Source organism: Excalfactoria chinensis, chromosome 13 (genome assembly GCF_039878825.1).
Source record: "Excalfactoria chinensis isolate bCotChi1 chromosome 13, bCotChi1.hap2, whole genome shotgun sequence".
NCBI lineage: Eukaryota > Metazoa > Chordata > Aves > Galliformes > Phasianidae > Excalfactoria > Excalfactoria chinensis.
In genome coordinates this window covers 7981776-7994854 of record NC_092837.1, presented here as the reverse complement: position 1 = coordinate 7994854, position 13079 = coordinate 7981776, and the positions used below count along the sequence as shown (strand labels likewise).

The 13079-nt window shown below is 36.3% G+C and overlaps 1 protein-coding gene across 16 annotated transcripts in view; it reads left to right on the top strand.

The window, feature by feature from the left end:
* The window catches only part of TENM2 (teneurin transmembrane protein 2), a 564904-nt gene that overhangs the window by 301774 nt on the left and 250051 nt on the right, over positions 1 to 13079 (top strand). The gene's annotated exons all lie outside the window — the stretch shown is intronic.

The following is a 13079-nucleotide window of genomic DNA, read 5'->3' as shown; positions in this document are numbered from 1 at the left end:
AAACTTCTGGCAATATCCTCCTCACCAAAAGGTGAAAAAAGAAAAGAAAAAAACAAGGAGATACAGTGACTGAAATCTGTGATATATTTTACTCCAAAAATAATGATTTTGTGACACTTTCCTCCTAAATTCAAAACATAGTTTGAATTCACTGGGTATGTACACTTACACCAGCTTATATTATCAGCGTGCTACTAGTTTTTATGAGGTCTTTTGTCATCAAGACTGCAGTTTTTGTCCTGTATTTGCCTGCCTAATGAGGTGAGAGACATATCCTGTTATTTCATACTTTTCTTCCTTTGCAGCTGTGACCTGGTACATGCATGAAAAATATCTATCCATTTTGGTATCTCATTTAAGCACTTAAGTAAATGGTTTGCTGAGTTTGGGCCCTAAACAGGAATAATAGTCTGCTTACTTAAATGAAACATGAAAAACTTTTCTTGGTACTTCTTTTTCTTTTTTTTTTTTTTTTTTCTTCTGATACTCTATTGTCCATAGACATGTGGTTGATGGTGAAATCTAATGAATGGAATTATGTTTTCAATCTCAAACAGTGACTGAAACAAATATTGAGACAATTTCTTACATCAAAGCCTGGGAAGCACTGAGTATCTGCAACTCTTTCATAGTTGATACAAACCAAGAACGCTCAGTATGTTTTCAAATCAGAGATAAGGCTGTTTGTGTATCTCCATGCTTCTTAGAAGAATGGGAACCAGAGCTTTTGGTGATTTAATACCATACTTCTGACATATGATAGTATAATTTGCCCCAGATGGCATTTGTATGGTTTGTAATAAAGTAGGAAATTGTGTAAATAGTGGAAATGTTCAGATAAATAAGTTTGCGTACCTGAAGTGTTCATGATTATTGGTGTTGCAGAAGTGACTCTGGCACAGTTAAAATGAATGGGTTGTAATATTTAGGCTATGCTAGATCTCAGTCATACTTGAGTGCATTTTGCAGTGTCATGGAAATATAAATTGTATCCGTTTGAACAGTGTCTTTTCTTGTTCAAAGCCTTGGGGCTTGTAATCACCTAGTTTTTTTGCTTTGGTTTTGTTCTTTCCTTTGAGAGCCTGATACCCTCCCCAGTTAAAATAAGTTTGTTTCCTATTTTGCTTTTACTCTTCAGCACTGTTCAGGGCTTTGGAAATAATGAATGTGAGGACATTATTACAAATTACATAGAAATAAAAAATATTTGACAGTAGTATTAGTTCTAATCATAAGCTGGGTGGTAAGGTGCCTTTACAAAATGGTTGAACTAAGAAAAGCAATAGGAAAAAAAAAAAAAAAAAAAAAAAAGAACTTTTTTTTTTATAATTTAAATAGATTTATATATAAAACTACTTGAACATACCTAACATGGGAAATGAAGTATTTCATTCCCTGTCAAGAAAATTTCTGCTGTGCTTTATGGGTACAGGTGTTCTGGCATTGATGTCAGCCAACTGTACTGTGTTAGTAATTCAGGGGAACTGACCAAAGCTAAGCTTTAACTCTGGTCTTCTAAAAAGTGCCACAGGATATTTTACATCAATCTAGATTCTGCCAAAAAGACATATGGCACTAACCTTGGTCTAAAGCCTCAGCTGGCTGAGGATGCATTCAAATACACTTGCAAAGCTTTCAATGTGTATGTTGTGTAAATAGGAGTCTCTGCATCGCCATAGGTAGAGCCCTTGGATTTTTTTCTTTTAAAGGTGTCCAGTTATCCAGTGTGCTCATTTAGGTGAGGGATTGCTTGGTCTGTGTTATAACAAAATTTGAGATGTCTTTATTGATTCAGTCTTTGCTCAGGAGTAGGATGCCACTGATGTGGAACAAAACAAGAGGTTTTTGAAGCAAGTAATGGGAACAGAGCTTAAGTGCTGAATATGGGTATCAAACTAGAGCTTCAGAAACATACGCAGAAGTACGGAGTGATTGTTTTCAGCTCCATGTTCAGTCTTTGGAAGGATAAAGAATAAAAACTTCCTGTACAAAAGTTGTCCCTTCTTAGTATGCAGAATGAACTGAAGTCTCACTTTTCCTGACTTCTCTGCTGGGAGAGGAAGGGCTATTTATAAATAAATAATACCCATCCCTGGTAGTGTTCAAGGCCAAGATGGATGGGGACTTGGGCAGCCTGGTCTAGTGGAAGATATCTATGCGTATGGTGGGTCAAGTATGGGACAAGTTTTCTGGTCCCTTCCAACCCTCCCGAAACAATCTACAATCCTGTGAAATACTCTGGAAGAAAAAATAAAAAAAAATTAAAAAATTGAACCTATTTCATAGCATCCAGAAATCCAAAAAGAAACAAAAAGATTCCCGGTTCTAGGTTTGGCAGCCTTTTTTTAGTAAGCAGTGGTGTGAACGTTTACAGTATTGTCAAAATCATTAATTCACTTTAAAGCATTCAGATAGGACCATGTTGAGCAATACATAAAAGCCCGGGAGGTTATAATAACTACTTAGAGTACGATTTGAATAGGATAGATTTTGTGCTTCTCATTGAATAATGAAGATGAAAGGATCTGTTCCTTTCATAGCTTGGGCAAGCCAACATGAACATTAAGTGCAATGGGAGACCTAGTGGGTAGAGGGAAAGGCTTGCGTATATGGTCAGCTAATTATACAAAACTATTATAGCGCAGCAACACAGGTTCTCCTGGCAGTCTTTTTTCTTCTGTTTCCTATCATTTGGTTCACTTTACAGCCATTGTAATGTGATTTGAGTATCTTTGATGTTTGTTTTCATGTAATGACCCTGAGTAAACTGTGAACATGTAACTCTGGACTTAATTCAGAGACTTTTGACTCTGCTACAGTGCTACTAGTCAGATCCTGCCAGTACCAAAAGGAGATTGGAATGATTATATTTAGAAAGCTATCTCTTTGTTGAGTTGTTGCATCAGGCCTACAGGTATCTCAGAAACCCATGGTAATGCATGATGTGCAAGTAAGTTCTTAAACTGGCTTTGGCACGTGATCAGTTGCACTGTTATGGCAGAGATTATGCCTTTTCTGAGGGATGAAAAGGGACTGGATTTTATCTAGCTGTGTTTGTGATGTTTTGATACAAAATGCAACTGGTCATGTAGAGATCTGATGTCTCTAATTTGTGTGTGGCTTGACATTTAACGATGTCCGGTATCCTTCAGGTACAAATACTTTTCTTTCTTACTTTGTTTGAAATTGTATTTAAACTCTAGGATCAGTAGTTCCATTTAAATCACCATAGTGATGAATTAGTTTCCATTGTTTCCAATGCGAATTTGTCTTAATGAGGATCAGATATGTTTGTATTTTGGGAAGGTCTTTTTCCATTTTAAAGGAAGTTCTTTGAAAGATAGATGAGGGAAACCTCTGTTTAGCATGGGATTTGAATGAGGATTTCTTTAAGTAGCCAAGTCAAGATTGCAGTATTGCTTTTCATGCAAGGTGCTGTTTTGTTATGAAACAATTCTCTCAATTATCTAAACCAGAAGTGTGTGATGTAATCATGTCAGAAATTCTTAGGGGGGCAATTTGAATTTAATGAGGAAAAAAAAAAAAAAAAAAAAAAAAAACTTTTGTAAATTGGGTCCAAACAAGTTAATAGTTGTACCGGGTGCCCCTCGTAGGGGCAGATTTAATTCTTATTACAGAGTATGTCTTGAAAACACCAGTACTTGAACTAAAGAATTTGCAGAATTTGCTTGAGAAACAAGACAGATTGTGTGTTGAAAGACTGAGCTAGTAGCAAAACACTCTATCACGTTAAATTTATACAAACCCATCTCCTGTGTGTTGCACTATGTCCTAGAAAACTGGAAACCATGAAAACAAGTGGTTATATTTTAAGGAGTTCTGTGACAGCTTATAAAAAATAACATTTTCACTTTTTATATGAGGCTTCCGCCTTAACAAAACTGATGAAATAGGTGGTAATTTTTAACACAAGCAGTGACAAAATAAACACCATCTGCTAGTGTTGACTTATTCCATAGTATTCTCATGCTGGGTGATTTTATTTCACTTTTTTTCAGAAATAGTTAATGACACATCTGCTGTGTGGTGGAGGTGCATTTGTGGTGATTAAGTGTGGACATAAGTTTAGGGAAAACAATAACGAAACTTTCAAGAAATTGAAGGAAATATTAAACTATTGAAAAGAATGGACAGAATATGTAGCTCAGATGATTTGTTTATTCTTTAATCCTAATATTGGATCTAATACGTATAAAACACTTCTTGCAAAATACCTGGTTATCACTGAGAGCTTTTCACTTAGTGCTTATTTTATCAAAGCAAACATTTTTCCACAGTGAGTGTCTTAGTCCTCCTAAGGGCCGTGAACTGAGGGCTGGGAAGTCAGACCAGGTTCAGATGTGGGTGATCGGTGCCAAGTTTGTTTACATGTGAGAATATTTAAGGGAGTAAAGTGTGCAGTGCGGTCACTGCAAGTGCAGAACAAAATAATGAGTTCTGTCTCAAGGCCCAGATGAAGACTGTACTATAAGGAATTCCATGTGCAGGTAGAATTTTGTTTACATTGCTACCTCACTGTAGCTGCAGCTCTTAATCCTGTCCTCCCTGTCCCCATGGAGCTGTAGGACAAGGTGTGATCACCTGGAGTCCTCGGGTTATGCACATGCAGGTGTAATTCATTACCGTTTGAGCTGTGGCATTCTTATTCCTTTGGTGCACCCGCGTTGTCCTGCTGGTGAGATGATTCCTGCCCTGTCCATAGCATGTCCCACCTTTCTCTTCTCAGTCAGCAGTGACTAATGTGTGGAAATCCTCATTTAGCGCTAGCACGATCTGCTCTACAAAACCCCAGCAATTAGGCTGCTAAACCTGTGTTTGCTGTGCCAAATTGTATCTCCCAATTGTATTATCAACATAAATAGAGGTTAATAAATCTAAAAGACTAAATGTCTGAGTCTCCATATGGATGGGTGGATATTTAATTTTAAAGATTTTCAGACTGAAATTAAAGCCTTGGCTTGGAAAGCCTGGAAAAAATCCTGAGGCTATTTTACTCCCTAGTACTTGGAAAAACAGGATGGACTCCACAGTATCATGAATGCAGATTTGAAAATCTCAAGGAAAAAGAAATCCACTGTCTCCCCATCCTGCCACCCAGGTTAGCTTAATGACTTGAAATCAGTCTCCTCTGGTGGCTTCAATGAAGGGGTTTGAAAGTTTTGTAAGTAAATCTATAGACAGTAGATACAGAAAATTATACCCTGGGGGAAAAAAAAAAAAAAACAAAAAACAAAAAAAAACAACAACAACAACAAAAAAAACACCGATTTTAAAAGAAATTCTTCCTCTTGTTTTTATTGGAAGACCTGAAACACTGAGCGCAAATAACTGTTTGAATTACTTTCTTGTGATTCTTGCTTTGGAAGTCTTGATAGAAATGGGTTTAAGAGCACAGACATCTGCACCTGTAGTTACTTCAGTACTTTTATTCAAACTTCATTCTACTTACTACTTCTGTAGTAAACATTTAGGAAAGTGAAACAATATGTGATAAGTGTTAACTGTTCTGATCAAAGAAAATAAAGCAATCTGACTTGATTTAGTATATTTTTGTCTTTGCAGACTGTGCAGTAATTGGAATGGGAATTCATATGAGTTACACTGAATGCTCACTGTATAGATTAGAAAGCATTTGAAGTCATCTCATGTCCTTAAGCAGTCATAAACAGATTTACATAACTTAACTACTTATATTAAATACCTTTTGACTTGACCTCATCTCTGTGAGCATTACAAGTTATCGAATGTGTTTCAAAGACACCCTTATGTATGTGTATTATCATTTATGTTAATCTGAACCTTGCTCAAGCTGCTGTGCAAGAAGTTAGGGTTACTTATTCATATCCATATGTATGCTGTGAAACTTGAGCAAAGCTTAAGACAAAAAGCACTTTTCTTTGGTTTTTAATGTTCTTCTTTTTGATGTGTTTGTTTGTTGTTGTTGCGTTGTTGTTTTTTTTTTAATATATATTTTAAATTAATGACGTAAATCCCTAATTTGTGCTTACTTGTATCCATAGTTTGGTTGGAAGTGGAGGAAACGTTTGCATCCTAAGTGCTGCTTTCTATATGGGTCTTTAGGATAACTTTATTTGGTTTGCATGATAAACTGAGCAAATGTTCATTTTCCAGTGTGGATCTGCATGTGGGGCAAAAATTATATATTGTCAAGTGCCATAATAAGAAGAAAAACAGAACTGATTACATTATATTTTTAATACAGATAAAGAACAAGGAAATGATGACAGTAAATTATTTTGAAGTGTCTCTTGTCAACTCTTCCTCATATTAAAGGTTTTGCAGTGACAGTGCATAACAACATTCAGAAGTTGCCAGAGAAAGGCCAAAAATTTTGATTAAAATGTAGATAGCAGATAAGATTGCGATCTGAAGAATTGCATTTGCTTTGAATAATAAGCTGTGGGGAAGAGGTGAGACTTGTGCAGCACGTTACTTGACAACCACAACCTTACTGGTAGGAATTGACTTTTTTCAACCAAATTCACGTTATTTCTCACGACAGCAAGGTTTGCAGATGTCTGGTAATATGTTTTCCCGAGTCTTCAAAATTGATTTCCTTAAGCAGGATCATTAGGTGTTACTATTTATTCCAGTATAATAGTTTAACTTTTATGAGGAAAGGTTCAGTAGACTGAATGTGCATCAGGATTTTCTGTGGTGTATATGCTCAGATTTATTATTATTATTTAAAAAAAAAAAAAAAAAAAAAAAAAAAAAAGAAAAGAAAGAAAAGAAAAGGAATAAAAGCTTTGCTTTCTCAGTTAAAATCTGAAGATGAAAATCATGTTGCCTCAGATCCACATGGCTTGAAATACGTGATCCTGATTAACGGAATTGATGAATGTGGTGTTAATGCCAGGAGATCCCAAAGGGCTTAAGGAAATGAATTGACGTAATCTCTTTTAAATAAAGTGTAGTTTTTATTTGATTGTTAAATAGCATTGGGCAGTGGAAAATTGAGCGTGTGTTGGTAGTCTTAGAGCTCTGCCTCTAAAAGAATTCAGGTGGCCTCTTTCTCTAGATTCCAGAACTCTCCAGCTGTTGTCTGTCTGGCTTGCAAAATCCTCAGCCTATTTTGAGCACTGTAACATATTCATTTATAGGAGGGATACATCAGTACAGTTTTGCCCTCTTTCTGCTCAAATGATATTTGACAGTTCTCAAGATTAACTGTTAAATTTTGCCTCTGCAGTTTGATTTTGAAATTTGAGTTTCTGTGTCAGGCTGTAAGAATTATCAATTATTTTGGAGAAACTTATTGTATGTATATAATGTATAATCTATTGATGCATCTTTTATAAAGACATATTCGGCAACTTCCAGTGGCTTAATGTACTGTACAGGCTAAACCATATGTTGTAATTTACCAAATGCCTCTTTTAATCACTAGAATTGATATGTTAAGAATAGTAAAAGACATTTCTTCTTTTAGCTGCTGTCAGGACTCATTCCCTTTAAAAAAGTACCCTGTCAAAATTAACAACACAACAGCACTTGCAGTCAAATTTCTCATTGTCTTCTAGTCTTGACAGTAAGGTTTGGATCCTTCACTTACAGATGTAAGTTGCAAGTAGCTTCATTTATAAGTGGGTCTCTGAACTTTGTCTTATTAAAAGTGGTTGGGTTTTTTGTTCTTGTTTTGATTATAAACCATGAGCTCTGAATTTTACTACACCTGCATTTCTGTAACCTAAATTTATGGTTTGTATCAACAGTCTCCTGAATACAGGAGAATATGAAGACTAAAGCAGGAAATTAAGATCAGAACCGTTAGGAGTACACAATGCTCCTACATGTAATAAAGGCTTTGAATACAGTATTAGAATTCTGCCAACAGAAGCAGAAATTAAATGAAAGTATGTTTCTTCAGGATACAGATGAATCTAAGGAAGATGGATAGGACTAGCGTTTATTGTATTGATTTCTTCATTTTCTAAATCAGTTCCGTGATGCATATTATTGGCATTCCTTTTAAGGTGGCTCAGAGTTGGTCAAGTCGGCAGCATCAGGAAGCAGTACATCAGTTCAGGCACATGTAGCTGTTGGAGCAGTCACTGCATCTATTTAAGTAGTAGAGGGGGAGAAATGTGAAAAGCTCTGCTAAGGTTAATTATTGGGGGAAAAAACAAACAAACAAACTGCAGTGCTGTTTGATTTGTGTTATTCTAAATGTGTGGTAGTAGTTGAAATCAAGTTGTGTCAGAACAAAATGTTAAGCAATGAGAAATGAGGAATGTCTTAAGCTTAATTATATTCTTATATGTGAATGTGTGTAGTAAATATCCGTAAAGATTAATACAGACAAAATTGCCTCCTAGTTGAAAACAACAAGATGTAAGCAGTTGAGCTGCTTTATATAACTTAAGAAGCTGCTTCTCTCCTTGGGAGATTTTATATGAAGTCCTTCCCAAGCCAGGAGCACTTGGTTTGCAACCGGTTTAACTGTGGATAGACAGCTCGGCACGTTGGTTGGGAAGTTCAGCAGTTCAGTGGGACATTTAAAGGGATTAACTCTCCAGAGTGAAAAGATGAGATAGGAATAAGATAGGATAAAGGGTTAGAATAGGTCATGGTCAGTTTATTGGAGTACATCATTGGGTTACAGACACTGCTGTAGTTTTGGACCTTCCTGATGGGATCATTCCTCCATGATTGACCTTCACCATAAAAATTAGAAGATGGAATTTGAGATATTTTGAGGACTACATTTTAAATGTCTGTTATGAATCTTGAAATGATTCCATTAGAAAGATGAAACAATATTTAGAGAATGCTTCTGCCTCTTTTTTTTTTTTTCTTGACAATTCATTACAGAAAAACCTCTTCTTCAAATTCCTACACTGAATATTTATGCTTACCTGAATTCCTTAGTTTGCTCTTATTTAACTAAGTTAATTTAAATGTTGTTCTAAATTTGGTTCTTTGACCTAGTCAAGCTTCTGAGCATTATTTTACATGACAAACAAATTACCATGTAGAAATTCTTGCTCCTTTAGCTTCCTTGTTCTCACTATACAAACATCTACTTTAGTATTTGTGCTTTTTTTCCCCTCAGTTTGAGCCTGAATTTCTGTCACTGAATTAGTCCCTTTGTTTGTAAGTTGTGCAGTTGAACCTAGCTTGAGTTCCTGCAATTCCTGTTAAGTGTTTTTATTCCAGAAGAACTGGATAGTATTAGACCTTCCAACGTTTTCCAAGATCTGTTTGAAGAATCATCTCTTATCTTTCATTCGCTGTTACATTGAGGTGCCTGAGAGTCTGTCCCTTCTGAAATGCAACTTTTCACACTAGTGCTGCATTGCAGAGTCCTGATGGCTGCAGAGATTTGGAGTTAGCTGTTGTCGTACTATTTCATTAATAAGTATTTACCTGACTTGGTGGTTATAGGCCTTGTCTAAACAAACCACTGGAATGTAGAATATTTTCTACCTCTGGAAAGTTCTGCTGTGTTTTTAATAACATATTTTTTTGTATACTTATATCAGTCAGATATTCTGTTTGTAACAGTGAAATTTTAACTAGTCAGTCTGCAGGGTCTGAATTTCACACATTTAGGCTCTAATTCTACAACTGATTATGCACAGTACACTTCTGTGCATGCTTCTTTGGGTGTATAAATGCATGCTGTATAAATGCAGTTTTAATAACTGTCTGAATTTGTCTTTTCTTAAACATCTGTAACCCTAGAATTTAGAGGCTTGGCAGAATAATTCAAGGCCACTTCTAATTTCCTTCTTGATAGAGTATGCAAGTAATAGTATGTGAGAGTACGTCATGCAGCAGTGCACCTGCTGATCTGTGTTAGTCTAAGTGGCATATATTTCAGTAAATAGATGCAATAAATTATGTTATTACTGTTTCATTATTTTTTTTCTCAGGAAAAATAAATCTGAACTCAAGGAAACCTCTGTAGGTGACACCTATATTCCAGATTTCCAGTATTTCCCAGAAATGATCTTGTAAACGACCGTATTTCATCACTAAGTAATCTATTGCATATGAGATAGGAGTAGTTCAACTTCTGCATTTGTTAAATTGTATGAAGGTGCCAGATGATAATCAGTTGCGTTTGCTCAGACTAGCAGACCTTACAGGCAGGCTTGTTATGGAGCCCTATTGCTATTTGTGACAAAAGTTGCATTTCCTCACAGTATGGTATCAGTTTCGCCTTACGAACCTGGCAGGCAGCCAGCGATGAGACAGTTTTTGTCTCAGAATTTTGTTGTGGAGATTTGCAATGGAGAGCAATATTGGGCTGTGCTTCACAGGGCCGCTCCTTCCCTGTAAGGAGATGTTTTCCTCATTCGCGTCATGTTAATTTCTCTGTTGGAGATGTTACTTTATATACCTGATGATAAAAAATTTCTTGTTAGACAGCAAAATGCAGCAGGTACTTTCTCTGCTTGTGCATCCTGTCCAAAACTGTTGAAATGGATGCCTATATGTACCTGTGGAATGTGTTATCAGAGAAATTTCATGTTAAGGTTTTTTTGGCTCTCAGATTTAGCATGGCTCTTCATACCATGTTTTATTGTTTTATGGTTTCTCTTTTTTTTTAATTTTTAATAGAAATGGGTAGATACAGTTGTTGTAGGATTACTGTAACCCCAAGCAGTGAGGTTGTGAGGAGTTTTATTTGTCATATGATGCATATTTTCACCCTATAGAATAAATTCTTCAGCTTCCAGCCCTTATTTTAATTCCCCTCCCTGAAACAAGGGGATTTGGTAAGATGTGGTATTTGAATAATGATGTTGAGCTTTTTGAGAAAAGAAGATGACTTCTTTCTGTCAAGAACACAGAACATGGAAAAGGAAACTGTTTTCATGAATCCTATCAGAGGTGTAGGTTACTAAAAGAAATTTTTAAAAGACCAAGATAAATTCTGTAGTTTAGACCGCAGTGTGCCAGTGTGTTTAGAAGAAATCAGATGGGAAAGGGACAGAAGAGCAAACTGAAGTAAGAATAGCAATGAGACTTTCAGCAGTGACTGCTGAGTTTACTAGGAGTTCACCAAAATAAAACTGGACAGAAATGGTTGGACTTGTTCACCATAACCTAAATAATGTGCTTTCATGCAAAGGTTTAGGAATCGATTGTTTGAGCTCCTGTGCCCTGTTGTATGTTTTGTTTACTGAGCCATGAGATACATTAGAGGGGGAAAAATAAATAAATAAATAAATAAATAATGAGGAGTATTATTGAAATCAGGAGGGCTCCTCAGCATTAATTTGTGAGCAAGCCAGCTGCAAACAGCTAGCATCCATGCTGGGTGTCTGATAGCAGTGGGTATTTTCCAGCCTGACTCATGCTCTCTCGTGGTGAGTGTAAGACCCTTCTGTGTCACACCTCTGTGTGCCTCTGTTCTGCTGGCCTGAGGTGGCCTGTCATGGAAATGGGGTTTATCTGAGACCCTACAACTCCCTGTTCATGTCTGGCTGCCGGAGCAACTTGTTTGAGCCGCAGGAATCTACACTTAAATCAAAAAAGTCATTAAGCTATTTTACATTAGAAGAGAAGCTAGTAATTTCATTGAACTTCAGAATATTTTCACAGTGTGCATCTACACTTACACAAATCTCTCATAAATGTAGTTGTTTTTGTATTATTCTTATACCTGATTTTTGTTGAAAAATAAACACCCAGCTCTGATTAGTTAATATACACAATTTTGTTCATTGATTAGTAACTGAAAATAAAGAGCAGCAGAAGTAAAAGATGTAAACTTGCTTCTTTTTAGTAATGAGTATTTGTTGATTTCTCAGTAATCAGCAAAGCAAATATTTGAAATTTTAATCGTTAACTAATAACCTAAATGGTAGTTTTGATGCATCAGTTAGCGTACAGTGCTTTGCTGCAGACTGCCTGGGTGAGCCCTTGGAAGTACATTGTTTTTTGTCATGTTTTGTATAGGTGTATAATACAACAAGGAGGGAGGAAATGAAAGGAGATTTGCATGCTGATGGTATTTCAGTAAGCTTGAGTTCATGGGAGGGCTGACTGTTCAGAAGCAGATCGAGCTGGATGCAGGACATTTGGTTGAAAGTAGCAGTTATAGCAGCTATTGAGAAGAATGCAGAGCAGACTACAACAAGTAATGGAAGGTTTTATAGTATTACACAATTTTCCATTAACTGAACACAATATTCAGGAGCAAAACCATATGGATCAGTCTCATTAAGAATGAAGTTGTGTGAAATGGACATTAAAGAGAGAAGAAAAGTGGCATTTCGCTTCTGGAAAGATAATAGTTTGGTTAAATTAGATTACCATCGTGTTATCACACTGGAGGTGCTTTGGAAATGATAGTCTTGCTGTATGTGGGAAAAGAAAAGAGTTGTGTGTTGGAGGCGTATTGAAGTTTTGTTTGTTTTCAGTCTTCATGATTAGTCTGTGATGTGATTTTGGGCAGTTTGGGCGGCCATGGTTTCACCAAGCACAATAAAAACATGAAGAAAGAACCCTGTAAATTGTAAATAGTCATTTCATGCCTCTAATGAATGTGATGTAGCTTTTTGTTGGTGGTTTTTCTTGTTGTTGCTGTTGCTTCTTTTTTGCTGGCTTTTCTTTTTCCATTTCAACGTATCACTTGCTGAAACCTTCATATAAATTTTGTCCTGATTCTGTAAGCTGAACGTCACGGATGTAGGCAACTATATTCCTTGCTCTGCTTTTTAATTACAGAAGTTTGGAGGTGTTGGTAGCCTGTATCTCTGAATGTATCAGCTATTCAACAGCTTGGTCTTTTTGTGGTTTGTTTTTTTTGGTTGAAACTCACGTTCTTGTGCCTGACTGATGATACTTCATACTACACAGCATATATTTATACGCTGTATAAGCAATAGAAGTGCCCAGAGCAATCTTTCTCTGCCCTTTTTTATTACCAGTTCTATAGCCTCTCGTGGGCTATTGATCTATTGTTCAGTAGTTCCAGGATGTAAAGCTTAAAAATTCACCACTGACCTGGCCCAGGATTTTGTGATGCATCCCAATGAGCAATCCCTGTTTTCAGGAATCCCTGGCAGTTGGCGAATTTG